Source organism: Ambystoma mexicanum, chromosome 14 (genome assembly GCF_040938575.1).
Source record: "Ambystoma mexicanum isolate Mex_15411 chromosome 14, UKY_AmexF1_1, whole genome shotgun sequence".
NCBI lineage: Eukaryota > Metazoa > Chordata > Amphibia > Caudata > Ambystomatidae > Ambystoma > Ambystoma mexicanum.
The window spans coordinates 319,001,244-319,028,836 of record NC_090940.1 but is presented as its reverse complement, the minus strand read 5'-3'; positions in this window follow the sequence as shown (position 1 = coordinate 319,028,836).

The window sequence follows — 27,593 nt, the reverse complement described above, 5'->3', positions numbered from 1 at the left end:
CATCCCGTCGGGTAAGATTACATGAGCCCAACTGGTTCAGTCCAGGATAGAGATGACTAACGAATACCATTAACAATTTCCTTCTCTGCATACACCTCTCAAACTCCAAACCAAACACAACCACAAACCTCTAGCGCAGCAAACCGCACGAACTTCACTACACTGCAACAACAAAACAACAAAAATCACATAGACTCGCACATCAGCACACGACGACTACCGGCCGCATACACCCCAGGCCCAGCCGACGGAACCACCGGGCTGAGGCTGCCAACAGCACATCACTGCAATCTTGCACTTTTCCAGCCTCCACCCACTAACCCACCCTCCCCCCCTCTTTCAGAGCCGCCAGAGCGCCAGGGGACCACTCCGGTGGTGATAGTGCACGGTACAAATGACCTTTAACATTAACATAACATTAACATAACTGAGAACTGTATTGGTTAACATAAAATCACTATGTAGATAAGGGCCATTCTTTTTTACTTTTTTTAAAACATTTTTTGTTTTGTAGAGAAAAGAAGATTTACAGCGCAGAAATAGCTTCAAGTGCCACATCAATTGTATCATTAAGGATATGACTACATAAAGTTTTTTCTTAACAATGAGGGTGTCTTTTAGGAATTAACATCAAGTAAGTAAATCTTTAGGGACACACCATATTCATGTCTAGAAACCATAGCTATTTTTCATTTTGATTTGATAGCTCCTGCACTGATACAATTTTATATCTATTTGATTTTAGGCCAGAATACCCAAAGTCAAACAATTATCATTTGTAACCCTCCTGATGAACCGTCATGAACTAAAAGACGGGGAAACACATGTCGAGGGACACTAAGAGAAATTCACTTCTATTCTGGATGAGAGCTATAAAGAGAAACTCATCTTTATTGCTAATAATACAAGATTACTTTTTTGCCAAAATATTCGAGAAACCATGTCAATGAATTCACTTTGGCGCAATTCAATGGGATCCAACTCTTTATTTTTGTGATTATACGGAATTGGACAGCCTCAGTACCAAAGCATCCAACATTGCTTCCTTCGTCCAATAATATTCTATTGGGAATCGCCAATGGCAAGTTTAAGGCTGTAATTTAACTCTGATAACTCTAAAAAATGTCTTTTCAGTGGCAATTACATCAGCCCGAAGGAGGGGTGAGCTACAGGCTTTATCCTGCAAGCCTCCTCATAATGTCTTTTATAAAGAGAAAGTGGTACTAAAAGTGAAGCCAACTTTATTCCCCAAAATAGTCTCTGAGTTTCAACTTACTCAGAAGATTACATTACCATCTTTTTATCCTCCTCCACATCGTGGGAAGGAAGAGGAAAGACTTCACAGGCTTGACCCTGGACGTGCACTGAGCTTTTACATCTCTAGATTGGCAAGATTAAGACAGGATGACCAGTTATTTGTGGGCTATTCAGGTCACAAATTGGGACTGGCCGTTACCAAGCCAACTATATCCAGATGGATTGTACTAACAATATCGGAATGCTACAAACTGGCAGATAAAATCCTCCAGAACACCTAAGAGCTCATTCGACCAGGGGAATGGCAACATCGTCTGCTCTACAGAGGGGAATTCCGATAAGAGATATATGTGCAGCTGCCACACAGTTGTCTGTGCACACCTTCACGAAACATTACAGTCTAGACTCTTCAGTGGGTCAAGGTTCTGCTTTTGGAAAAACAATGTTGCATTTTTTGCTTACACATCCATAAAATACTCATGTCATTCTAAATTCTACTCCCTCCTCCAAATTACGTAAACTGCTTGGGGAGTGTATCAAAGATAAGGAACACGTGGGAGGACACAATCCATTTGAAGAACAAGTTACTTACCCATGGTAACGTTCTTTTGACTGGATGTTCCTCCAATGTATTCCTTATCGCCCCTCCCAACCTACTCCGCAGTAGAATTTCCCTTGCGGTTGCAGTCTATGTTCTCTCAGGGGGAGTAACCGTAGAACACAAGGTAAATACCCCACTCGTAAAAACGGAACTGAAACCAACGGGCGCTGAGCATGCTACATATACCTGCAGTGACGTCGACATCGAGACAGAGGTTTCCGAGGGACATTGAGTCGACAGGCATCGACACACAGCGCCCCCTGCTGAAAAAAAGTATCAGAAGCAGCAAAGCTGGATATTGGAAATATCAAAGATAAGGAATACGTGGGAGGAACATCCAGTCGAAAGAACGTTACTAGGGGTAAGTAACTTGTTTTTTCTACTTCTCTGTGGTTGTTATTCAAGGGTTTACCATTTGGGTTACACTGGCCCCCATCGCCTTCCAAAGACGAATGGACCAGGTGCTTAGGCCATATTCTTCATTCTTTGGTGCCTATATTGATGACATTATCATTCATAGCAAAACCTGGCCCGAACATATGTCCCATTTATATCCGGTCACTAGGGCTTTACGGAAAGCAGGATTAACAGCAAATCCAATGAAATGTCATCTAGCTAGCGCTGCAGTAAAATATTTGCATTTCTTTATAGGAAATAGAATGGTTCAGCCTGAAACTGAAAAGGTTCGAGCTGTTAAAAAAACTCAGGCTCCCAAAACTAAGAAGGAATTCCAAGCCTTCCTGGGTTTAGTTAGTTACTACTGAAGATTCATTCAAAATGTGTCTACGATTACTGCCATACTTACCGATATGCTTAGAAATGCAGGACCTCAAAAACTTTGATACTTTGATCAAAACCGGAAGATCAAAAATGTTTTTTCCAGTTAATTCATATTTTATGTGGTGAATCCGTCTCGAAGGTAGCAGACTTCAATGGACTGTTTATACTACAGACTGATGTATCACATACTGGTCTTGGAGCCGTATTATCACAAAATCACAATGGTATAGAACACCCTATTCTTTACATTAGTCGAAAACTATTTCCCAGAGAGAAAAATGATGCTACCGTGGAAATGGAAGCCCTAGCCATCAAATGGGCCATGACATACTGTAATTATTATTTGACGGGTCAAATGTTTAAACTTTTGACTGATCATGCTCCCCTCAAATGGCTAAGTCTAAGAAAGGATACCAATGCTAGAGTCATGCGCTAGTTTTTGGATTTACAGCCCTATTGTTTTTGTGTTGAACATCATAAAGGAAAAGAACAAGGTAATGTCGATTTCCTTTCCCGATTCCCAGTGGAGGCTGTGAAAACCAGTGACATTAGGACAAGGTTATGTGATGAATCAGAGATGATTCACCCACAAAACCTAGCCTGGGGACCCTTCTCATGTGGCTAAGGAAAGGCAGATGCTTCCTGACCTGATCCTGACCGTGGAGATGGTGTTCTGACGGAGAATCATATGAGGGGGAAGCAGGTCAGGACGGGAGGGAAACCCCTTTTAATAATGTTCCTACAGACCCAACAATTCTGATGGCTTGTTGTAAAGTTGAAATTGTAGAACTAGGCAATTAAAACATTGGGAACTTCAAGTTACACAATACCCAAAGTACTGGACAAAGAGGAGGGAAGCAAAAGCACTGATCTGCAAGTTACAGGTTAAAAAGGTTAATGACCTACACCTGAGGGAAGCTCGGGGGCCTGCAAATCCCCCTCAGGTGCAGGCCATAGAGAGCACCAGAAGGAGCAGCAGAAAGAGCTGTAGCGGGAAGTGGAGTGTTTGTTGTAACTCCACTTTGCAGCTGAAACTGAAGGAGAAGGGAGACACTGTGGTCGCAGTAGTTTGCAGTACAGGTGCCGGCTCTGAGAGAGTACCTTACCTTCCTTCAGAGACATTGGTTGCAGAAATCGTGCAGAGGGAAGTGTTATCTGTGAGAGTCTTCTCCATGAAAATCGCTGTTGCAGAGGTAGCGTGGTGCGAAGCGTAAGAGTGAAAAGCTTTCACCACGTTAAGGCAGGCTCTGGTGGCAGGTGAGCACCAGGGAGCCTTTGGAGCAAGGAATGCTCCTTACCGGACCCTTGCATGCCGGAGAAGACAGATTGAGGCAGTTTTCCGTGCCGCCTGAAGCAGGAGAGGCAGAGAACCCAAAGGCAGCGGAGCGAGCAAGCCAAACCCGTTGAGTTCACTAGTCTCTTGTGACCCTGAAGCACTCCGTAACCGCCCATTGGCTGAGCCCGGGAATTCTGAATATCAAACGAATGTAAGAAGAGTAAAGTGGCAGACTTACAAGTGTTATGTGCATCGAGCTGAAGTGAAGCAGAAAGATACTTATTTGAAATACCAAGCTGATACAAAGTGGAAAAAGTGGCAATCTAAAAACATGGTGAACAGGCTAACCAAGTGTTATTGTAAATCTGAACGTCAGAATAATTATTAACAACATGAAAGGGCAATATTGTTAGAAGCCAATATAAACAACTGTTGCCCAAGCCAAAAGAGTGCCACCCAAAATAATGCAATAACAATTCCAGTTAGAAAGAACCAACTTTGCCAAAGCCAAGAGGGGGCTGTTAATAATCCAGTGGTTTGTAGACCATATTGCAAAAGGCAGACATATGGGGAACTGACCAAAATAAGCATAGCCTAAACCAAAGAAGATCACAAATGAGAAGAGACGATTATCAGCATTTGGTTAAGGTGAGAGAGGGGAAACAAGAGTGGCAGGAAAGCTGCCCTTCTGACAGAAGGTATTCAGAAGGAGATGGTTATAACCTGCTTTGTATGCGTATTGTATGTGGCAATCAAAAGCATGGAGCAAACACCATCAAAGTGTCTCATGTTTCCCCAAAGAAGTAGTCAAACTTGTTGTTGATCAAACCAAAGTCTTTCTGGGTTGCAGGAAGGAAAATCTAAACCACTGAAGTATTTATAGAAGTAGTAGTAGTTTCACTAATCCTGGAATGGTAGTACACCAGTATAAGGGACTTTAGTAGTCTAGGACTGGCAGGTGAGTGGACCAAGCAGAAGTACTGTGGTGTTGTTAAGAGTGTAGAAGAAGAAGTGGCAAAGCCACCAAAATATATTCTGGATAGTAGTGGAATCATCCTGACAAGTCAATATTGCTGATGCAAGTATTTTGTGAATAATTACAGAATTATCCTGGCAGAAGCCTTGTTGTTGCTCTTAAATGAACTGTAGAAGACTTATTGCAGAAGGAAGGTTGCATAGAACTCTCTAATTCAAGTTGAGAGACCAAAGTATTGTTGAACATTTTTTAACTGTTGGTTGAGTTCAACAGACTTTCTATCGAGAGACGTATTGGAACTATAATGGAACTTTGTTGCAAGACGAGATTTCCTTATTCTTTTGAACTGTTGATTGAAATCCAGAGTGAATCTGGGGATGGGAGACTCACCCGGGTTACAAGGAGAGACAGTTACCTGGTTTTGGATATAACTGCTAATTATGTTGTATCGAATTGCCATATGTTACCTCATTGAGTTTGTTGTATTAACCAGTGTGAGGGATAGACTCCTTTTGTTAAAGTGTTTCCTTCAGTTTACTTTAGGCAGGGAAATCCTCATCGGGGTAGGGACAGTTAGGGATTTATCAAACCCCTTTTGAGTTAAATAAAATGGCATCTTTTGATAAACGTTCACAAAGTTGTCTGCCTCACATTTCTAAAACCTCATAGCTGACAAGCTGACAGGGTATTATATATAAGATTTATGCCAAATCATTTTTCCCTGGCCGCACCCCTCAGAGATAATCTGAAGAACTCCTAACCAAATAAGCTCACATGGAGCTATTTAGACCAAAAGAGCTTTGATGGATTAAAACCTATCCTCTACAGTGAACCCGAATTGAAAATGTCTGATTTGGATTAGGGGTTTATTTTACAAACTGAAGCCTCCAAGGTAGGCTTGGGGGCTGCATTTTCCCAAGAACATGATGGATCCGAATAACCTATCTTTTATACCAGCCGAAGGTTGTTTCCCAGAGAGCAAACCTATGCCATCATGGAGTTTGAAGCCTTAGCCATCAGGTGTGCTGTTGTCAGTCTATGCTACTATCTGACTAGGTGAGAATTCAGGTTATTTAGAGATCATTCAACCCTGATATGGATGAGTCTCTACAAATTTTCCAAAGCCAAGGTTATGAGATGGTTATTGGATTTACAGTCCTTTTGTTTCTCTGTGAAATACCAGAAGGGTAAAGAACAGGAGAATGTAGATGTCCTTAGTCAGTTTCCTCTTGGTCGTGAAGGGGGCAAACTCCCATTTAACAGGCGGGTATGGGACAAATCTGGGAAATTAATTTGTTCTCCCCAAGGGAGAGCCATCACTATTGAGGCTAGGCAGGGGAGCCCACTTTGCAAGACCCTCAGTAGGGGATTGGCATAGCTGGACCTCACTGGGAGTGACTCCCTCTTTGGAGACGAGGACTCCCAGTTGTAATGAGAACCTCTGTGAAATATGTACTCACCACCTATATGGGGCACACAGACGTTGTAAAGGTGATAAGACCACCGCTGAAGCCCTCTGCAGACTACATACCATCTAATCAACTATAGATGTTACTGAGTCTCCTATAAAAATAACAAAGTCCTCAGTTGGAAGAGGAGATTCCCTGACACAATGCTGAATGGCAGGGGAGGAGCTGCGCAGAGCGAATGCTGCCACTGGAGCATGGAACACGAAGAGGCTGGTGGTGGGACCACAGAGAGGACATGGTGGGCCAAATGCCCGCAAAACATCACTGAATTCAGAATGCCGGGGCGAAAGCGCTTTATTCCCTGTAACAAGAATCGGAGAAGAGCCACGAGCGCCAGCAAGGCTCAGCGAAAGCCGCTACGACAAGAGGCACTAACACAGCAGGCATAGACAAACGCTGCCGATACCAGCTTTGCCGACCTTCACTGGTGGAAGAGCTGCGATACAGCATGTACTCAGGCCGCACATGAATAAGGTAGGTAGGCAGTTGATCGCTGCGGGGAAGCCCAAACCCAGAGTCATTCACCAGCTAGTGAGCCTGTGAGCAATCTGAGCGAGGAACAACGTGTCCAGAGTGATAAGAAAACAGATAAGACTGAAAGCCAAGAGAGCTATATTGAAAAGTCCCATAAGGAGAAAGGGGCGCAAACCTTGCCAGAGATAGACAAGAGAAGCCCCAGGGGTAGAGAATCTGTGAATAGCCCTCACAAGGGCTAAGGTGTCCCTAGGGATCTGAGAACTGATACTAATACTGAAGACCAAGAGAACCATAAAAGTGAATTGAAAAGTGTAATGGCTACACAACCCTGGAATGTGAAGGTTTGAGGGAAAGAGTTTGGCCTTAAGATACAGCATTGTTGGAGAGGGACAGATCAAGTACCCCATTGTATCCAAGCATAGAAACCAAACTGAGCAATCATTTTTGACTACTTAAAAACTTTTCATGAACTGATTAACTTTGTAATGCGAGGAACAGTGACAAACTTAGATTTTGTACCTTCTGATTTCTTCTATTTTTTTAAACTGCTGTGGTGGTTCAGACCACGAACATCTGATTCTGAAGGTTGTCTGCAGGTGACGGTATCAGCTAAGAGGTGTAGACAACCTCTAGTGTGAAAAACACTTTCTCTCGTTTTGTTTCCTATTCCCCTAGTGGTAGGTTTTATGGAGCTTGGTGAGTGTGCCTTGTGTGGCACAGCACTGCACATCAATGCTGGCAGACACAGTTGTGTTCACTTCACAGGCCCCGCTCTGACCAAAAGAGCGCGTAGCTGGCCTCTTTATTCCCATTGGCGTTGTGACGTGCAAAGTCATCACGCTGGCCATGTGATACAATGCTCCTCCCAATTTTTATAACAACAAACTTTGACTTGTTAAACATGTTATAACAAACAGAAGAAAACACATTATGGGGACACAAGTGCAACACTGTCAGGATTGTCAAATTTATCACAGGATTCCTCAGAACCAGAACAATTGTGATCCTGAACCCATTCTTCCTCACCTGAATCTTCTGATGATGATTTGTGTCTTCGCCCCTTTCTCCTTGATGTTTTCTTTTTAGTGAAGAGAAAAGGCCTTCTGTGGGTAGAAGCCACCCTATCTCCCTGATGGAACAGGAATGCAAGGGACCCCCTCCTGAAGAAGCCGAGAAGAGAGTGAAAAAGCGGGTGATAAAAGAAACCTCTCTAATAGTTGAGTCTTGTCGTAGAGTGACTGTTCTTTAACTCCAGGTAAGTGTAGACTCTGGGTAGTGCTGGCTCCAGGTAGGAATTGACTCCAGGTATGTTCTGATTCCAAGTAGGTGATGGAACTTGTGACCACACTTCAGATCACGTGATGCGAGGAGTAGTAGGAGTGGTATGTACAACACTGGCAATCCGGGATTTCGAAGAAAAGGAAAACCAGCATGCAAGAAGGATGTTTAGGATAAGCCGGGGAAGAGCAAGGCGGATGGACACCAAGAAACAAAAGAAAGGGTAAGAGGCGGAAAACCCGAGGATGGGTCAGAGTATAGGAAAGCAAAACAGAAGAGGGAGGGGCCGAGGGGCCGCCAGAAGGAGGAAAGGCTGGGAACGAAGCAGATGAGTGAATACAAGCAGAAAGTAAAAGGCAAAAGGAAGAAAACTAGGCGCCGAAGGCGGTAGAGGAAAAAAATGAAAGCGGGAAGCAAAGATACGGTACCGGGCTGGGACCGGTAAGAAGGTGGGATGAGGCAAGCAGCGAGCAAGGCTCAGAGCGGGTACGGAGCGTTAACGCAAAAAAGTTGCAACGCGCCGAAACAAACAAAAGGGTGTGGCTAAATACGGAACCAGAGGACAGTAGAAGGAAAGACTAGAACGAGACGACAGGAAGTAGAAACCCAAACGTGGAACATTCTAATGGTGGTGAAGCTGCCATCGGCTTCCTAGTCGCCAGGGTATCCTTCTTGCAAACGACGGCATGACAGTATGCCCCCTGCTGAGGGGCACTCCATCCGGCTTACCAGGGTGAAAAAAATGACATTTTTGCACAAGACGGGGGGCATGAATGTGTGTCACTGGCTCCCAGGAATCATCTGATCGTGAATACCCCTTCCAATGGACCAGATACTCCAGTCTACCTCCCTTATATCGGGAATCCCGGATGGCAGCCACCTCATACTCCTAAGGAGGTAAATCCTTGGGTGTAGTACTTCTTTGTAAGTTACGTTGGTATGAGTCTTCCCGGTATTCCATTAGCTGCGATGAATGAAACACTGGATGAATGCGCTTTATGTAGTTAGGCAACTGGAGGCTGTAGGCCACTGGATTGATCCTGTCTAGGATGGTATATGGTCCCTAATAGCGTGTGGTTAGTGTGGAGGGATGCAACCATCGGGGAAGATACTTCGTGGACAGCCAGACTTTGGTCCCCTTCTGCCATTGGGGGGAAGGAAGGCTCCAGAGATTCCCGGAAAAGCTGTACCGAAGCTTGCTGGCTTGTAGATATTCAAAGGCTGTCTTGTGAGCCTCAGAGATGTTAGTAAGCAAGACATCCACGGACGGAGTATCAGCCGGAGGAAAGGAAATGGATGGTAAGAAGCGGGGATGAAAACCATAAGTACAAAAAAAAGGGCTGAGTTTGGTGGCCCTATGAGAAGAGTTGTTATATGCGAATTCTGCAGTTGGTAATAGTGCCACCCAGTTGTCTTGTTGAGAGTTGATAAAACAACAGAGATATTGCTCTAGTGAGGCGTTGTTCCGTTCCATTTGGCCATTGGTCTGTGGTAGAAATCCCGAAGACATCGCTCTTTCAACACCCAGTCTTTTACAGAGTTCTTTCCAGAAGCGTGAGGCGTACTGAGTTCCTCTGTCTGAAATGATCTTGTCCGGTATCCCATTGTGAGGATGGGAGAATGGCGGACGACCGAAAGGCGGAGCATACAGCTCTGCCGTCGGCGCAGTACGTACACATGGGGGGAAAGCCGCTGCAGGACGCGCTGACGGGGAGCGCCGGGGAGGGGTCCCTGACAGTGGGGGCGCCTTGCCCACGCTCCACGGCAGAACCGCCGACACGCCCGCGCTGACGGGGAGCGCCGGGGAGGTGTCCCTGACAGCGGGGACGCCTTGCCGGCGTTCCGCGGCGGAGCCGCCAGTGTTATCACAGCGCCGGGCCCTCCCACACAGGCCCGGGTCGCTGGTGCTGCGGCCGCACGGTCCAGGGACACAGTTTGTCCCAACAGCCTCCGACGTCGAGCGGCAGCAGGGCTTGGGAAACCAAGAACCACGCTTGTGCCGACCGCTCGGCGTCGGAGGAAAACAACACAGAGGAGAAAGCAATTGGGGGCAAGACAGGACCAGAACCCCCTCCTTTACCTGGCGAGATTACAGACGCGAGGCCTCAGGCGAGGCAAACCTCTGCTGGAGCACCATCTTGGGGGGCGGGGCCTGTGGGGAAAACATGCATCAGGCACGTCCCAGGAGCTGTAGCAACCTGGGAGGGGTTGAGGGCAGAGAAGGGGAGCAGGAACCTGGCAACCAAGGGAAGGGAGGAGGAAGGGAGAGGGCAGCTCTACATATAGAGGAGGAGTGCCTAGAAACCCTACTAATCAGAAGGGGGGGGGAGTGTCCCTGATTGGCCCTTTTTCCCGCCTAGCGCCAGGTATAAAGGGGACTGGCCTAACAGCAGTATTGTTGCTTTTTGCAGGCAGAAGGAGAGGAGAGTGAGAGCAACTGGTGGGCCTATCCGGGTCTGAGAGTATAGGAGACACTTCAAATGGAGAGGAAATCCTGGTGCCTTTCTCACAGTGAAGCAACTGTGGGACAACCTGGACTCCAATTATCGTGGTTAAGACTATACAGTTAACCAGTGTATAATAAATAAAGGCTATTGTCCTGATTCTCACAAGTGGCGTAGTCGGAAGGATTGGTGAGAACGCAATGGAGAAGATAATTCAAACGCTGTCTGAGGGACAACAGCAGCTACAACAGCTCCCCCAACTACAGGCCCAGCAGGTGGCTGCTGATCGCCAAGCCTTTAAGCAGGCAATACAGATGCAGAGTACCCTTCAGTCCACGTCTCAGGACAAACACCAAGAGACTATAAGACACCTGACGGATGCCGTGACCGGCACCTGAAACCAGCCCATTGTCCCTTCCGCAGTGTTACAGAAATTCAAGGAAGGCGAAGACCCGGCCTTCTTTTTCACCACATTTGAGAGGATCGCCCAAAACGCACAGTGGCCGGTGGACCTCTGGCCCCAGTATGTCGCTCCCCTATTATCTGGTATCATGCAAGGAGCCTACCAGACCGTTAACCCAAACGGAACCACCCCTTATGCTGAAATCAAGAAGGCAGTGTTAGACCGGTTGGGACTTGATGAGGAAGCCTACAGAATGAGGCTACGCGACACCAGACTCAAACCTGGGGAGAACCCCCGACAGCTCTTCTACCGCGTTAGGGACCTCACCGAGAAATGGCTGCAAGCACCGGGAACAGGCCTACAGGATGTGTTGGATAAAGTCACCCTTGAGCAGTTTATCGAGGCCCTGCCCCCTCTGATGCAAAGATGGGTCCGACAAAATCACCAACCCACCTTATCTGAGGCTGTGGACATAGCATCAGCCTACCAAAAGGCCGGGGGGGTAAACCCTTCGGAGCCGGTTCTTCCAATCGCAATCCAATGCCCCCGTTGGAACCCTTCACAACCAAGAGCCCTAGAATAGTGCCACCCAGATGGAGATCAATGGAAGAACGCCCTTCTAGAGCAGAAGAGAAGAGGAACAGTCCGGATGTTCGACCCACCCCATTATCCACAGGATTCTGGCAACCACAATGCTATGACTGTGGCCAGTGGGGCCATATAGCCCGGTTTTGTCCCCGGAAAAGAGGCACCGAGCCGATGGAGATCGGATTTATGAAGACGGAACAGGGACCGCGATGCCAAGGTCTCTACAACGTGGACATCCGGGTGGACGGGAACCTGACTACGGCCCTACTCGACAGTGGAAGTCGGCAGACGGCGGTGCTACCAACCGTAAGTGATTCTCCTTACCTCACTAATGTTAGTATTCCGATACGGTGTATACACGGGGACGTGAGGACATACCCCATGAAAACCATAACAGTAGAGGTGGGCCCTAACATTGCAGAGATGAGAGCAGCCGTCCTTCCTTCCTTTCCTGCCCCGGTGGTGATTGGAACCGAACTGCCCCACTTCCACCAGGCTCTCAAGGCCCTATACCAGGGATGGTGGGAAGAAGCACCCTTTGCCAGGGAGCCCATCCCCCCGAACACCCAGGGACGGAAGAGAGTCAGTATGAAAAGAAGGGAAGCCTGACTTGCTAAATGCGCATCCATGTATGCCACCCAACGGATAGCCTGGAACCCCGAGGATCATGAGGAATCCATCCGGGGAGAAACCCTGACGGACCATACCTTAAAACTTGCCCGCGAAAGAGCTATCATAGATGGGGACCCGGACCTGATCAAGGGAGCCGGTTTTTCATCCAGACAGGGTCTGCTCTATCGAGTTTACTAGGCGGAAGGAGGGATACGAAAGGTACAACTACTCCTACCCAAACCACACAGGGGTATCTTCCTCCAACTGGCGCACAATCACCCGTGTGGGGGCCATATGGCCTCCCTAAAAACACAGCAAAACATCCTAAAATGTTTCTATTGGCCAGGGGTTTATGCGGAGGTGGCGAAATTCTGTAAGGAGTGCAGGACCTGCCAGCTGACAAGTGGGGAGAAGCCAGCCAAGGCACCTTTACAACGGATGCCCTTGATCACCATACCCTTCCAAAGGATAGGTATGGATCTGGTAGGCCCGCTAGAGCCAGTCAGCCGTGGATACCGATACCTGCTGGTCATTGTGGACTATGCCACCAGGTATCCCGAGGCCTTCCCCCTAAAGGGGACGTCAGCTAACCAAATATGTGACCAACTCATCCCTTATTTCTCACGGGTAGGCCTACCCACCGAAATCCTTACCGATCAGGGTACGAACTTCATGTAGGCTGTTATGCAACAAGTCTGTGAAAGACTACAGATCAGACAGCTGCGCACCTCCATCTACCACCCCCAGACGGATGGCTTGGTGGAGAGGTATAATCAAACGATAAAGAAGATGATGAAAAGAGTAACAGCCCCAGAGGGGAAGGACTGGGATAGGATCATACCCCTGATCCTAATGGTATTGAGGGACACTCCCCAATCCTCGACAGGGTTCTCACCGTTCGAGCTGCTATTTGGGAGACAACCCAGAACAATTCTAGATCTGGTCAAAGAAGACTGGGAAAATACTAAGGAAACGTCCCTCGCCGAGTATGCCGAGGACCTTAGGGAACATCTGTCTACCTTGAGGGGTTTAGCAGAAACCCATCTAGGTATAGCCCAAGACCAGCAGGAGAGGGCGTATAACAAGGGCAGTCGTCTAAGAAAGCTAGAACCAGGGGAGGGGGGACTATGTTGTTACCCACCAGTACAAACAAAATGTTGGCTCGGTGGAGGGGCCCATATGTGGTAAAGGACATGGTGGGACCGGTGAACTATCGAATACACCAACCCGACCGGACCCCCTCATATAAAATTTACCATATAAACCTCCTGAAGAAATGGACCGAACCTGCACTGATCAACGTTCTGACCACCCAAGGTACTGGGGTGGATTGTACAACCAGCCATTTGGATGCGGTACAGTGGGGGGGATCACTAACGGAACCCATGAAGAACGAGATCCGGGAGACGCTCAAACCCCACCGTAACGCCTTCTCCCATTTACCTGGAAGTACCAGCCTAATAGAGCATCGTATTGAAACCCTACCCGGACACATAGTCCAGCTGAGACCTTACAGGATCCTGGAGGCCCGAAGGTTGATCATCAAGAGAGAGATCGAAGAAATGATCAAACTGGACATCATTGAACCCTCAACCAGTGCGTGGTGTTCCCCAATCGTACTCATACCCAAGCCAGACGGGGCTGTATGGTTTTGTATAAATTTTAGACAGCTCAACATGATCTCACTCTATGAGGCCTATCCCATGGCCAGAATGGATGAACTGCTGGAAAGGCTAGGTGCTGTCCGTTACCTTAGTGCCTTGGACCTCACCAAGGGGTACTGGCAGATTCCACTACGGAAATCTGACAAGGAAAAGACGACCTTTGCTACACCCCAGGGGCTCTTTCAGTATAAGGTACTACCCTTCGGGTTACATGGGGCTCCAGCCACCTTCCAGAGACTAATGGATGTCCTTCTGCAACCACACCACCAGTACGCCGCAGCCTACCTAGACGACATCGTAGTATACAGTGCATCATGGAGTGATCACCTGATCCATCTACGTGAGGTGGTCTGTACCCTAACCCGGGCCAGACTCCATATCAATCCGAGGAAACGGTCCTAGGGGCCCGGGAAACCAAGTACCTAGGACATGTCGTTGGACGGGGTGTGATTCGACCACAGGTATCTAAAATCGAAGCAATCCAGAAGATTCCAGTTCCAACCAACAGGAAACAGATAAGAGCCTTCTTGGGGTTTATAGGGTACTACAGACGCTTTATTCCCAGTTTTTCATTCCTGCCCGCGCCACTGACTGAGGCGTTGAAGATCGGAGGCTCCCCGGACCTGTCGACCGATCCCGTAGCTATACTGGCCGTGGAGGAGTTGAAGCGCAGTATATCATCCCACCCGGTGTTGTTGTGCCCCGACTTCCAGAAGCATTTCTTCCTGCAGACGGACACCTCGGGCATGGGGTTAGGGGCGGTCTTGACGCAGGAGGTGGATGATTTCCTGCAACCGATCTGTTTTGTGAGCCGGAAGCTTCTTCCGCATGAATTGGCGTATTCCACGATAGAAAATGAATGTCTCACCATCAAGTGGGCGGTGGACACCCTCCGTTATTACCTGTTAGGTAGAAGGTTTACGCTGTATACCAACCATGCTCCTTTACAGTGGTTGGCGAGACACAAAGACTCTAACCAGCGGGTGCTGCGTTGGTTCCTGTCCCTCCAACCCTTCGATTACTTGTCCAGATATCCGATCCGGCCCGACGGGCCTGGATCTGTGGTGGGGGTATGTGAGGATGGGAGAATGGCAGACGACCGAAAGGCGGAGCATACAGCTCCGCCGTCGGCGCAGTCTGTACACATGGGGGGAAAGCCACCGCAGGACGCGCTGACGGGGAGCGCCGGGGAGGGGTCCCTGACAGCGGGGGCACCTTGCCGATGCTCTGTAGCAGAACCGCCGACACGGCCCGCGCTGACGGAGAGCACCGGGGAGGAGTCCCTGACAGTGCGGGCGCCTTGCCGACATTCCGCGGTGGAGCCGCCATTGTTAGCACAGCGCCGGGGCCTCGCACAGAGGCCTGGGTGGCTGGTGCTGCGGCCGCACGGTCCAGGGACACAGCGTGTCCCAACAGCCTCCGACGTTGAGCGGCGGCAGGGCTCGGGAAACCAAGAACCACGCTTGTGCCGACCGCTCGGCGTCGGAGGAAAACAACACAGAGGAGAAAGCAATTGGGGGCAAGACAGGACCATTACCCCCTCCTTACCTGGCAAGGTTACAGGCGTGAGGCCTCAGGCGAGGCAAACCTCTGCTGGAGCACCATCTTGGGGGGGCGGGGACTGTGGGGAAAACGTGCATCGGACACGTCCCAGGAGCTGTAGCAACCTGGCAGGGGTTGAGGGCAGAGAAGGGGAGCAAGAACCTGGCAACCAAGGGAAGGGAGGAGTGCCTAGAAACCCTACCAATCAGAAGGGGGTGGAGGGGAGTGTCCCTGATTGGCCCTTTTTTCCCTCCTAGCACCGGGTATAAAGGGGACTGGCCTAACAGCAGTAATGTTGCTTTTTGCAGGGAGAAGGAGAGGAGAGTGAGAGCAACTGGTGGGCCTATCCAGGTCCGAGAGTATAGGAGACACTTGAAACGGAGAGGAAATCCTGGTGCCTTTCTCACAGTGAAGCAACTGTGGGACAACCTGGACTCCAATTATCGTGGTTAAGACTATACAGTTAACCAGTGTATAATAAAGGTCTTTCAAACTCCACCTCGGCTATTGTCCTGATTCTCACACCCATGTAATCGAAAAATCTCCTTGGCGAATACGGAAGCCATTTCCGCAGCTGTAGGAAGACCAGCCAATGGAGTGAAATGTGCCATTTTGGAAAAACTGTCCACTGTTACCATTATACATGAGCAACCTTCCGAGGGAGGTAGTTCGATGATAAAGTCGGTTGAAATCACCTCCCATGGTCTTCTTGGCGGTTCTTCTTGTTGAAGAAATCCTACGGATTTCTGGGTGCTGTATTTCGACCTACAGCAGATCGGACAGGACAAAACATAGTCGTTCACCTCTGTCTCCATTCCAGACCACCAAAACTGACGTCTGATAAGGTCGAGAGTATTCTTTACCCCTCTATGCCCTGCCACCGGATCATCATGACACCATTTTAAGACACTTTGTCTGGATTTAGAGTCTGGCAGATACAACCGTTGTTTGAATAAATATAAACCTTCCTGTAGAATGAGATCCTCTGAAGGTTTAGCTGAAGGGGGTTTGTTTAGATTAGTAGTGGCTGCTCTGCGCACCCCTTCCAGGAAAGAATTCATAGTGCATATCACTTTCTTCTGGGGTAACATAAGACTTGGTTGATGCTCTGGTTGATCTCCCGGAGAGGGTCTTCTAGAAAGAGAGTCTGCAAGCAAGTTCTTAGTACCAGGCAGATATGTCAAAGTGAAATCATACTGGGGGAAGAAATGGGCCCACCGGGTCTGCCGTGAATTGATCCACTCCATATTTTGTATCACTCTGAGGTTTTTGTGGTCTGTATGTAGCTTGAAAGGGTAGACCGCCCCTTGCAGGAGATGCCGCCACTCTTTGCATGCTACCTTCATAGCCAAAAGCTCTTTTTCGATCACTGAGTAGTGGCCTAGACTGGGAGTCAAAGTTTTGGAAACGTACGCCACAGAGTATTCAACACCTTCATGTTCCTGTAACAGAGCTGCTCCCAAAGCTACGGATGGCGCATCGACCTCTACAATAAATGCTCGCCCTTCATCCGACTGACGTAACACCGGGGCAGAGCAGAAGGCTTCTTTGAGTTGTTGGAATGCTGCATCAGCTTTGTCGGACCAAGCAAACGGAGATGAGGATTTTTTTAACAAGTTGGTGAAGGGCAGTACCTTATAAGAGAAATCCGGAATAAACTTGCGGTAAAAATGTGCCAGTCCTGGGAATCTCTGGACTTCTTTTACTGAATTAGGACTTAGCCACTGTAGGATGGCATCTACTTTGCGGGGGTCCATTTGGATACCTTCGGCAGACAAAATAAATCCAAGGTAGGGAGCCGTGGACACTTGGAATACACATTTGTCCGGATTAGCCTTTAAGTGGGCGTCCTTAAGTCTTTGTATGACTTGATGAAGGTGCTGTGTATGTAGTTCGGGGCATCTAGAGAAGACCAATACATCACCCAGGAAGAGGATTGCACAATGATACAACAGATCAGTGTCAGGAATTCAGCTCGACACGCTTGGCGGAAATGGAGAATGAGTCATTCAAGATACCAACAATGGAACTCAAGATGGCGGCTTATCAGCGCTATTGCCACAAGACGATTACTGTTCTAGTTTTTTCCAACATGGCGACCGCGTCTGCCCATTCTATATCTTCCTCTCTATGGTTGGGCAAGACGCGTTGCTTCTGTTCGCTTCATCTCGCTGTTTGCGCTGGTGCCTTTTCTAGCATTCTGCTGTACAACCGTTGAGACTTCTCTAAGCCTCTTCTCCTCTATTCTGCGCCATGCGCACTCTATCTGACCGCCGCCTCGACTTATTCTACCTTTTCCTTACCTTCCGTATTTCCCTGTTACTCTTCTTGCTTTCCTGCCCCGTGCACTCTCGTACGGTTTCTTTTCTACGCTACTTCTTTCCTTGTTTCCTCCCTTACCTTTACTCCTTATCTACAGCATTGAGAACGACCGGTCTTCCTTCCTCGTTGCTGCTCGACTCCTCCTCTCCGAGCGGATTCCTGAACCGTTCCTTCCTCAGCCTGCTGTACTCGGGCTTCTACCCACGTCGCAGCTCAACTCCTTCTCACTGAGCGGATTCCTGGAACCGCTCCTTCCTCAGCCTGCAGTACTTACCATTCTTCCACAACTACTTTGGAGACACCATCCTCTATGAGACAGAATTGGGTTTTCTTCTCCACGAGGGTTTCCCAAGGGTACTGCCCCCGGGGTGCACTGAGTCCAGTTTTCTGGCCTCTGAACACTTTGGGGGAATTACCTATATACTTCAGAGCCAGTTCTACACCTCTGCTGTTTCCGGACATTCGTGAGTACCTAATTGTTACAATCAGAGAAGGTACGGTCCATAAACCGTTGAAATACGGATGGGGCGTTCACCCGACCGAAGGGCATTACTCTGTACTTGAAGTGACCGAACGGGGTCCTGAATGCGGTCTTCCACTCGTCCCCGGCCCGAATGCGTAGCAAATGGTATGCACTTCGTAGGTAGATTTTGGAGAATATACTGGCCCCCTGAACTGTTTCTAGTACATCCTTGATCAATGGCATCGGGTACCGGTCTCTGATGGTAACTCTATTCAAACCGCGGTAATCGGTGCACGGTTTTAGCTCAGTTGTGTCCTTCTTCAGAACAAAGAACAAAGAAGCCCCAGCAGGAGAACGTGATGGTTTCGTCAGACCATTTTGTAAGTTAGAGTCAAGGTACTTCTTCAGCACTTCTTTTTCTTTTAGAGAGAGTGAGAACATGCACCCAAACGGCACCAGAGCTTCTGGTACCAAGTCTATGGCGCAGTCCTCGGGTCTGTGGGGCGGTAACTCTTGTGGTTCCTTGGCTTGGAAGACTTTGCTGTACTGTGCAAGGTCTATGGGTATGGTATGTATACCTAAGGAATCAGACGCTGTAGAGGAATCAGATATGGCCTGGAGAGTGGTGTAATTGGTCTCAGGTTGACATGTCTTCAAGCAATAGTCGGATGAGAAGGACATTTGATTAGTCTTCCAGTTTATGGTAGGATTGTGTTTGTGTAGCCAAGAAACACCTAAAATAACTGGAAAGTGGGCAGCTCTTACAAGGTCAAACTGGATGGTCTCAGTATGTTGTAACAACTTCATTGTCATGAAGTTGTTCACCTTTTGGTCTTTGTCCTTCTCTAAACGTTCGATACAAGTCTTATTGGCCCACATGATATCCATAAAGCATCCTGCTGCACCACAATCCAATAATGCCAAGACATCATAGGTCTTTTGATGTAGGTTTAGTTGAATGGCCAAAACCATTACACGATTGTCCTCAGTGGATGTTACTGATGTAACTGACATTGAGACGTAGGGACCAGGCAATCCCCCTCGGTAACTTGTCCCTACTAGTTCCGAGGAGTGGCGTTTCCCGACCTCTGTGGTGGTACTTCTGAATAGTGTCGTAGAAGGTGTTGATTTGATCCACAATATAAACACAGATTATTGTCCTTCCTTCTCTTCCGTTCATCAGGAGTAAGGGGCCCCCGTGTGGTACCAATCTGCATGGGTTCTTCGTTGGTTTGATGAATTGAGGAGGAAGTGGGTAAGCAAGGTTCTGAGGGCAGAGGAAGGGTTTGGCCTTTACGTCGTTCTGAACGCCTCTCGGAAAGACGGAAATCCAATTGCAGAACGGTTGACCATAGTTCTGACAAAGTTGCGGGTCTGGGTTCTCGTGCCAATACGTCCTTATGATCCTCTCTGAGACCCCGACGGAATATGGTATATTGGGCCATCTCCTGCCACCCGGTCTCCGCAGCTAATCGTTTGAAACAAGAGATGTAGGTTAACAGATCGGAGTTACCCTGATGAATATCAAGCAGCTGTTCGCTGGCAACCAAGGCAATTTCTTGTCTCTCAAAGGTTTCTTTGAACTGGGCGGCAAACCCACTGTAATCCTGTAACAGCGGGCTAGCGCTAGTAACTAGAGGCGTGGCCCAAGCCAAGGCGTTCCTAGTGAGGTTAGAGATAAGGAATCCTATGCGGGCATTATCAGAGGCATACGTTTGGGGTCTGAAGGTGAAATGTATGATGCAGGCCTCCATGAATTCCTTAAACTTGTGCGGGAACCATCGTATTTTCCAGAGGCAAAGGGCATAGGAGGAAGTTCTGAACGTGCTCTTTCTTGGTTGTCTACCCGTTGTTTAAGAACTACGTTCTCAGCCTTTACTGTCTGGAGTTCTTGAGTGGGATTATAAACAGCAGTGAGTAGTTCCTGAACCTGTTTGGCAGTAGCCATATTGGCGTTGCAAACTGTCAGGATTGTCAAATTTATCACAGGATTCCTCAGAACCAGAACAATTGTGATCCTGAACCCATTCCTCCTCACCTGAATCTTCTGATGATGATTTGTGTCTTCGCCCCTTTCTCCTTGATGTTTTCTTTTTTAGTGAAGCGAAAAGGCCTTTTGCGGGTAGAAGCCACTCTGTCTCCCTGATGGAACAGGAATGCAAGGGATCCCCTCCCGAAGAAGCCGAGAAGAGAGGAAAAAAGCAGGTGCTAAAAGAAAACTCTCTAATAGTTGAGTCCTGTCGTAGAGTGACTGTTCTTTAACTCCAGGTAAGTGTAGACTCCGGGTAGTGCTGGCTCCAGGTAAGAATTGACTCCAGGTATGTTCTGATTCGAAGTAGGTGATGGAACTTGGCAAAATTTGAGAAGGATTTTGTACTCTCCCACCAAAATAACTGGCTAACCAACATCAGTCATTGGTATCGTTATATCAACGATGTGATCTTCGTCTGGACCGGCAGTTCAAATGAACTTACCAATTTTTGGAACTGGCTGAATTCGTGCAATCCACATATTCAATTTACGATGGAACAAAGTAACCAGGAGATCACATTTTTGGATCTTTCTATTTGCTCTGAGAATGGAAAGCTACTATGTGACCTCTACAGAAAAACAACTGCCCGAAATACTCTTCTTCATTACACCAGCAACCACCCGGCTCACACCAGAAACAACTTACCCTATGGACAGTACTTAAGAATACGCAGGAACTGCTCTTCCATAGAAGACTACAAAAACCATGCCCAGAGCCTGACCACACGTCTACTAGCTAGGGGATATCCCAAGAAACAACTAAAGTTAGCCAACAGGAGAGCTCGCAAATGCAATAGTGACAATCTTTTCCAAATACAACAAGATAATGCCGGCTCTCAGGAGAAACAACTAACATGTGTTGTCACATTTGGAGCACACACTTCAAAAATCAAACAGATCATTGACAAACATTGGCACATTGGACGCCTGAACATGCCTGGGGATCCTGCCCCAAGATTTGCATATAAACTAGGAAAAAACTTGAAAGAGCACCTCGTACATTCACTTTTTCAACCTGTTTCAAACACCACTCGCACCCTCCGACCACTACAAGGACATCACCCGTGTGGCAACTGTGTAGCGTGTAAATTCACCAAAAAAATGAGTTCCTTCCAAATTGGAACTCGCACCTGGACACTCCGAGATTTGACAAACTGCAAAAGTCAGAATGTAGTCTACTGCATAGAGTGCCCGTGTGCTCTTCGGTACATCGGCCAAACCTCTCGAGCCATCAACACGAGAATATCTGAACACAGATCAAAAATCCGGTGCAAAAACATGTCTGCACCACTGGTTGAACACTTTTTGAACTCCAACCACACCCCCAATGACATCCTATGGTAGGTGATTGAAAAAGTCAAGGGCGGACCAGACATTCATCGTAGCCTCAACAAAAAGGAAGCCCGATGGATCCACAGGCTGGATACCTATCATCACGGCCTCAACAAAATCTTCCAACTCATCACCTAAAGACTAATGGTGCTGACCGAAATACTCTCTCATTTTGCCATTGTATGTATGCATTTGCTCAATATGTCTTGCGCGACTCTGGACCTGAGGACCACATACCTTATCTCCCAATATACCCATTTACTTGATATAGCAATTTTACGGCGAAATGCACCTAACATATAGGAGCAATCAAATGCACGCATTAAGACAAAGTAAAGACTATTTACGTACCATCCCCCAGTCTGACCTTGTCCAACTCTTGACACAATTAACATTAACGCACTGTCGCAATTTAATTAAGAAATTCACCCCACTTGTACTGAACTGTAACCTTTACAGTTCACTACTTGCACCATGATGCTAAATAACTGTGAATAATGCTTACTAAGATCGCACTGAACTACACATTTGTAGTCATACTAGCAAGCGAGGGAGCATGCGCAGCGTTGTAACACTTGCCTTGTCAACTATGATAAACACTCTCAGTGCGCATGCGTGGGCGTCCTTAGTAACAACCACCCCTCACCCCGTCGATTGTAAGCCCCGCTTCGCATTCCAGTGAACACGGGTCTCGCCGACTCATTCCGCGGCGTAGACTTCGCAGACGGAGGAAGCAGCAAAGCATGACTCAGCGCCATTAAAGCTGAAAACAAGGTGAGCTCAGGTGCCGCAAAATCGCCTACGTTCGGTGTTTGTCTCTGCTGACTCCAAACTAATGACACAAACGCATGAGTCCTGGCGAACTATCACCTCTACTTACTCGAACATTAAAGCATGCATACTTTGGTATTATATTGAGATGTAAGCCACACAATACCAACACTTACGTGTATAACCCTACCATGAATACTGACCCACGGATTATCACGTACCTCACGCCTGTTACCATTCTAACCAAATTGCATCATGGCAAAAAGCAACACCAAGCATGTCTCCTTGCACATCACAACTAGAAGTTTCCCCAAGGGTCACAAATAACTGTGAATAATTTAGAGTCTAAAAGATGCACTTTAACAATATTAGGTGCCCACATGACGCTCAGTTAGAATACACACTAATGAATTGAAATAACAGAACACAACCAAAAAAGATATGCTAACATTTATTTTTGCATGTCGAAAACCATAACCGTTGAAATAAGAAATAAATAAAACACTGATCACTCAGGATCGAAAATGGCCTGATGGCAATATTTGTTCACCTTAAACAGCCTCGAGACCGTACACGAAAATTCTACCACCTTGGGAAACTCGCAAACCTGTGTCAGGCGACTACATTCCTGGTCCCGGGCAAAGACGGTCTCCTCTTCTCCATGACATGTGACCACACCAAAAGCTTGAGCAAGTGCGCAACGGCATGTAAGTTTGGAATCCGGTCGCCATGAGAACAAATTTAATCTTAAACCCGGTCCCACTAATAGGGACCTTTAGGGTATTACAACCAATCTCATCACAATCTATGTCCCCCCCTATAGGGTCTCTGATTCTCAGCCCTGATGAAGGCGGACTTAACCTCAAATCACTACCGCCGAAACGTGACAACTACAGGGAACAGTAACCCACCTGTATAAAGCCAAGTTGAAACCCTTTTTGCTACCAACCAACTTTGGATCACGTTGGCTAACGACCAGATATCTTGCACGAAAAGACCCTGCATAACTTATGGACCTTTTTTAGAAAGGACTCGATGCACTTAAATAATTAGAAATACCACATGCATTGAACAACCTATTCTTGGATAAATGTTGATATTCCTTTCATCCAGAAATATTGGACTCAAATTTTTCCTTTACTTTGTTGATTATATATGTCGATTGTTTCACTGTTCTACATATAGTAATTGTTCTAAAACTGACCGCACAAACTTGTTTTTTGTTTTTTGTCGATTGTAAATAACTATCTAGAAGAGTTAAATGTTATTGGCCCTCATTACGACCCTGGCGGAAAGTAACTGACCTGACCGCCATAGCGTAAATAGCGTTTCCGCCATTGCACGACGGAGTAAAGTGCGGCTAATTCTGACCCATCGGGCATGAGCACTACGCCATGGCGGAAGTGCAAAGTCCGCGAAGGCGGAAATGTCCCCAAAACGCCCCTCACCGCCGTCGTACGGCGCCCTAGGTGCAATTCCGCCACCCATCATAGCGGTCACCGTAATGAGCGGCAATCGGAAAATACGGTGACCGTAAATATACGGAAACGGAAGCAAAAACATGGTCCCGGAACGGGAAACAGCACGCCGTACACCTATAAAATCAGAATTCCCACACAACCATTAAAAATACTACCCTGAGACACATCCCAACCCGTCATCCACCCTAGTGAAAACAATAAAAATGGGAAAAGTAGCGAAAAAAGCGTGCGACCGCAAGCGGCAGGTCCACTTCTCCCGTGAGGAACTCACCGTGCTCACAGATACCCTCCAGGAGAATGCTGCCGTCGTCTTCTCGACGCAAATGACCAGGACGGCACTTGCAAACAAGAAGGCCATATGGGCCCTGGTGGCACAGCGGGTAAGTGCAGTGGGGACCGCACCCCGCAACCCACAGCAATGCAGAAAGCGATGGGACGACTTGCGGATACGCGTACGGAGCATACTATCCGTAACATTGCCACAGCTACCGGGGGAGGATCGGAATCACCCATCAAGTTGACCCCCTGGGAAGAAATCTGTGCCTCCACCATTGGAATGGAGAGTATAGAGGGAGTCGGAGGGATGGAGAAAGGAGTGCAGACATCCGAAGAATCAGGTAGGTGGGCCAAATAAAACAATGCTAAATCCACAATGTCCAATCATGTGAAGTACCATGTGTCCACATAGTGCAACAAAAACACATGTCCAGGAGAACGTCCACATACATTGGCCTGATAGCGCACTTTAAAAGTCACATTAAATACATAAATAATTAAAAATCCTAAAAACACCCTCTACACGTGCAGCAGGCACACCCTAACTGCAGGCTGCAAAACAACTGCATCCTCAATCCACACAAAAATGAAACCACCTCCAAGGCCCTGACCCAAATCACCCTCAGGTACCACCCCAATGCATGTGATACATTGCCATTCCAATTTCCACAGACCCATTAATAACGCTCGCCCTCCTTTACTCCACCACAGGGTCCGATTCAAACGACGAGCTCCAGGACACCCCTACCAGCACACCTGCAAAGAGGGCCAAGACCAACGGCCAAAGACCCTCCACCTCAGCTGCACGGATCAAGACACGGCAGCAGCACAAATCAAGTGGCAGCACACAGGAGGGGACTTCAACAGGCACCCCAGCAGCCAGCATGCCCACAACAGCACCACCACAGGTCCCCCCAATGGATGCCACAGAAGGCACTGCTTCTGGTGGCAGCAGCACCATAGGTGACACTGCATTAATGGCAGCATGCTCCGACACAGAAAACGGTGATGTCGATGTAGGATCCATCCATGACCTGTCTCAATCCCCCTGTTTGTTTCATCCCGTACACCATGAGGATACCACGCAGGGGCACCCACAAGACGACGACTGGCCATCCCCCACAAGCCCTGTGTCAAGGCAACATGAGGTGATCAGCCCCTCTGTGACACCACCGCAAATGGCCATGGCCCAGCAGAGGCAACAGTCCCTCGACCAGGTGATCGTGCAACAGCAGCAACTGGCCACGCTCCTCAAGGACCATGCTGATGAATGTGGGGGTACTAAGGCAGCCATAGAAACATCTACTGAGACACTTAGGGCAGAAATGGAGAGAAGTACAGAGACACTAAGGGCACAAATGGAGAGAAGCACCGAGAGCCTGAGAGTACAAATGGAGAGAAGCACCGAGAGCCTGAGGGGGGAACTGCATGCGGCGTCCAAAGACGTATGTGCTGAACTTGCCGCTGTGCGCCGTGTGCTCACTGAGCTCTCACAAACCCTTAGGGACATGCATGGACGTGAGCAGGCAGAGACATCATCCGTTGCAAGTTCCGTCCAGGGCAGCCCCCAACGTAGATCTGGGAGGAACCTGCGCTCCACAGGCAGGGGTGCCCCTGATACCCGGAGAGGGGGCTTGCAATAGCGTCTGCCCACTGACAATGAGCATCTTTGGACACTGGTGTTCGGGGGGGAGGTAGGAGGGTGGAGGGGATGTGTTGGGCTTACTTGGGTGGCGGGTCGATGGGGTGTGTAACATAATTTCACATATGCTATAAACATTTCACAATCATCCAATGAGATGTGTGGACATTGATCTTTGTGTACGAGGCCTTTATAGGCGTACAGTCTATATTGTGCATGTTCCAGACACACACAGTGCCACAAGTCCCGTGTCCATGTATCAGCCACCAGGCGTGAGTGCTAGAAGCATGAATCTATGATAATCTGACGAATTTCACGGCCCTCCTGTGCCTCGCGGACTCCTTGAGGTGCTGCCACATCCCCACCCTCATCATGACCATCTTCAGGTGCTTGCAGTTCTGCGTCAGGGGGCATGGGCACATTTCTACGTACGCACATGTTGTGTAGCATGACACATGCCATGACCATCTTTGCAACCTTCTCATGGCGGTACAGGAGTGCCCCGCCAGACCTGCTGAGGCAGCGGAAACGACCCTTCAGTAGGCCGAATGCCTGTTCTATGACTACACGGGTACGTGAGTGGGCATGGTTGTAGTCCTCCTCATGCTGGTTCTGTGGGTTCCGGAGTGGTGTAAGGAGCCATCTCTTCAGTGGATACCCGGCATCACCTGTATGTGGACAATAAAGGATGTTTGTGGAATGACATTGCTACGTACGCATCCCCCCCCCTTCCTGCCAGGTCATTGCCGCATCACATACCCCACATTATCATGCATGAAATGAGACTCACCGAGTAGCCAGGATCTGTTCCCTGCGTGTCGCTCCATGTAGCGTGGTATTGTAGAGTTCCTCAAGACCATAGAATCATGGGTTGATCCAGGAAATCGGGCAAAACAATGTGTAATGATCCTGTTGGAGTCACACACCATTTGTACATTAAGAGAATGATATTGTTTTCGGTTGCGGTACTGGGCCTCCATGGCATGTGGGACAACCAATTCCACATGGGTGCAGTCGATGGCACCAATGCAACCCAGTATGCCGGCAAGTGCATGGAATCCCACTTTTGTGTTCGTAATTTCCTGCTCCGAGCGTGGTAGAGAGATGTAGTCGTCTGCGTGCTTCAGGAGGGCATCGAGCACTTGCAATAGTGTCCGTGACAACAGTGGCTGTGAAATGCCATGCAACTGTCCGACTGTGTGCTGGTAGGTGCCTGTGGCCAGGAAGTGGAGTACAGACACCACCTTCAGTAGGGGTGGGATGGCGGTTGGGCTATCTATCATGCTGACAAGGTCAGCGTGTGTCATGTCCACAATGGCGGTTATGGTGTCCCGGTCCAAACGGTTATAGGGTGTGGATCTGCTCATCAGTGAGGTTGAACGGATGTGCTCGGAGGCGTGGGATTGCGGGCTGCCTGCGTGGTGGTAGTGGCTGTGCTGGTGGGCCTTGCTGGCCCTGCCTTGCCCTCCTCCTCCTCCTGCGTCTCCTCTGTGCGGCCGGTTGTTGCAGTAGTTGGTGTTCGTCTTCTTCTTGAAGTTGGAGTACTTGCAGTGCTATCAGGTCCCCCAGGGCCAACATCGCTAGTCCTGCCGGTAGCATTTTGGAGTGGGTGTGGTTGTGGGAGGGGGTTGGGTGTGCAATTTATTATGTGTTTTCAGGCTGTATAGCCTCCACCTGTGGTGATTCATTCCACCTGTGCAAGCTGCAATCCCCTTTGGGCGAGCACGTCCCGCACACAACGCTGCAATTCGACGCATGGCATCTTGCTATTACAATCATGTATTTAATCCCGATGGCAGTGAAATATTGGTTCATATGTTCATTCTGCTATGGTCCCATTGTTTCACATACTATCTGTGCAGTCGCGAACAAACTTGTGAAGGGTCAGTGGAATGTAGTACTCGATTA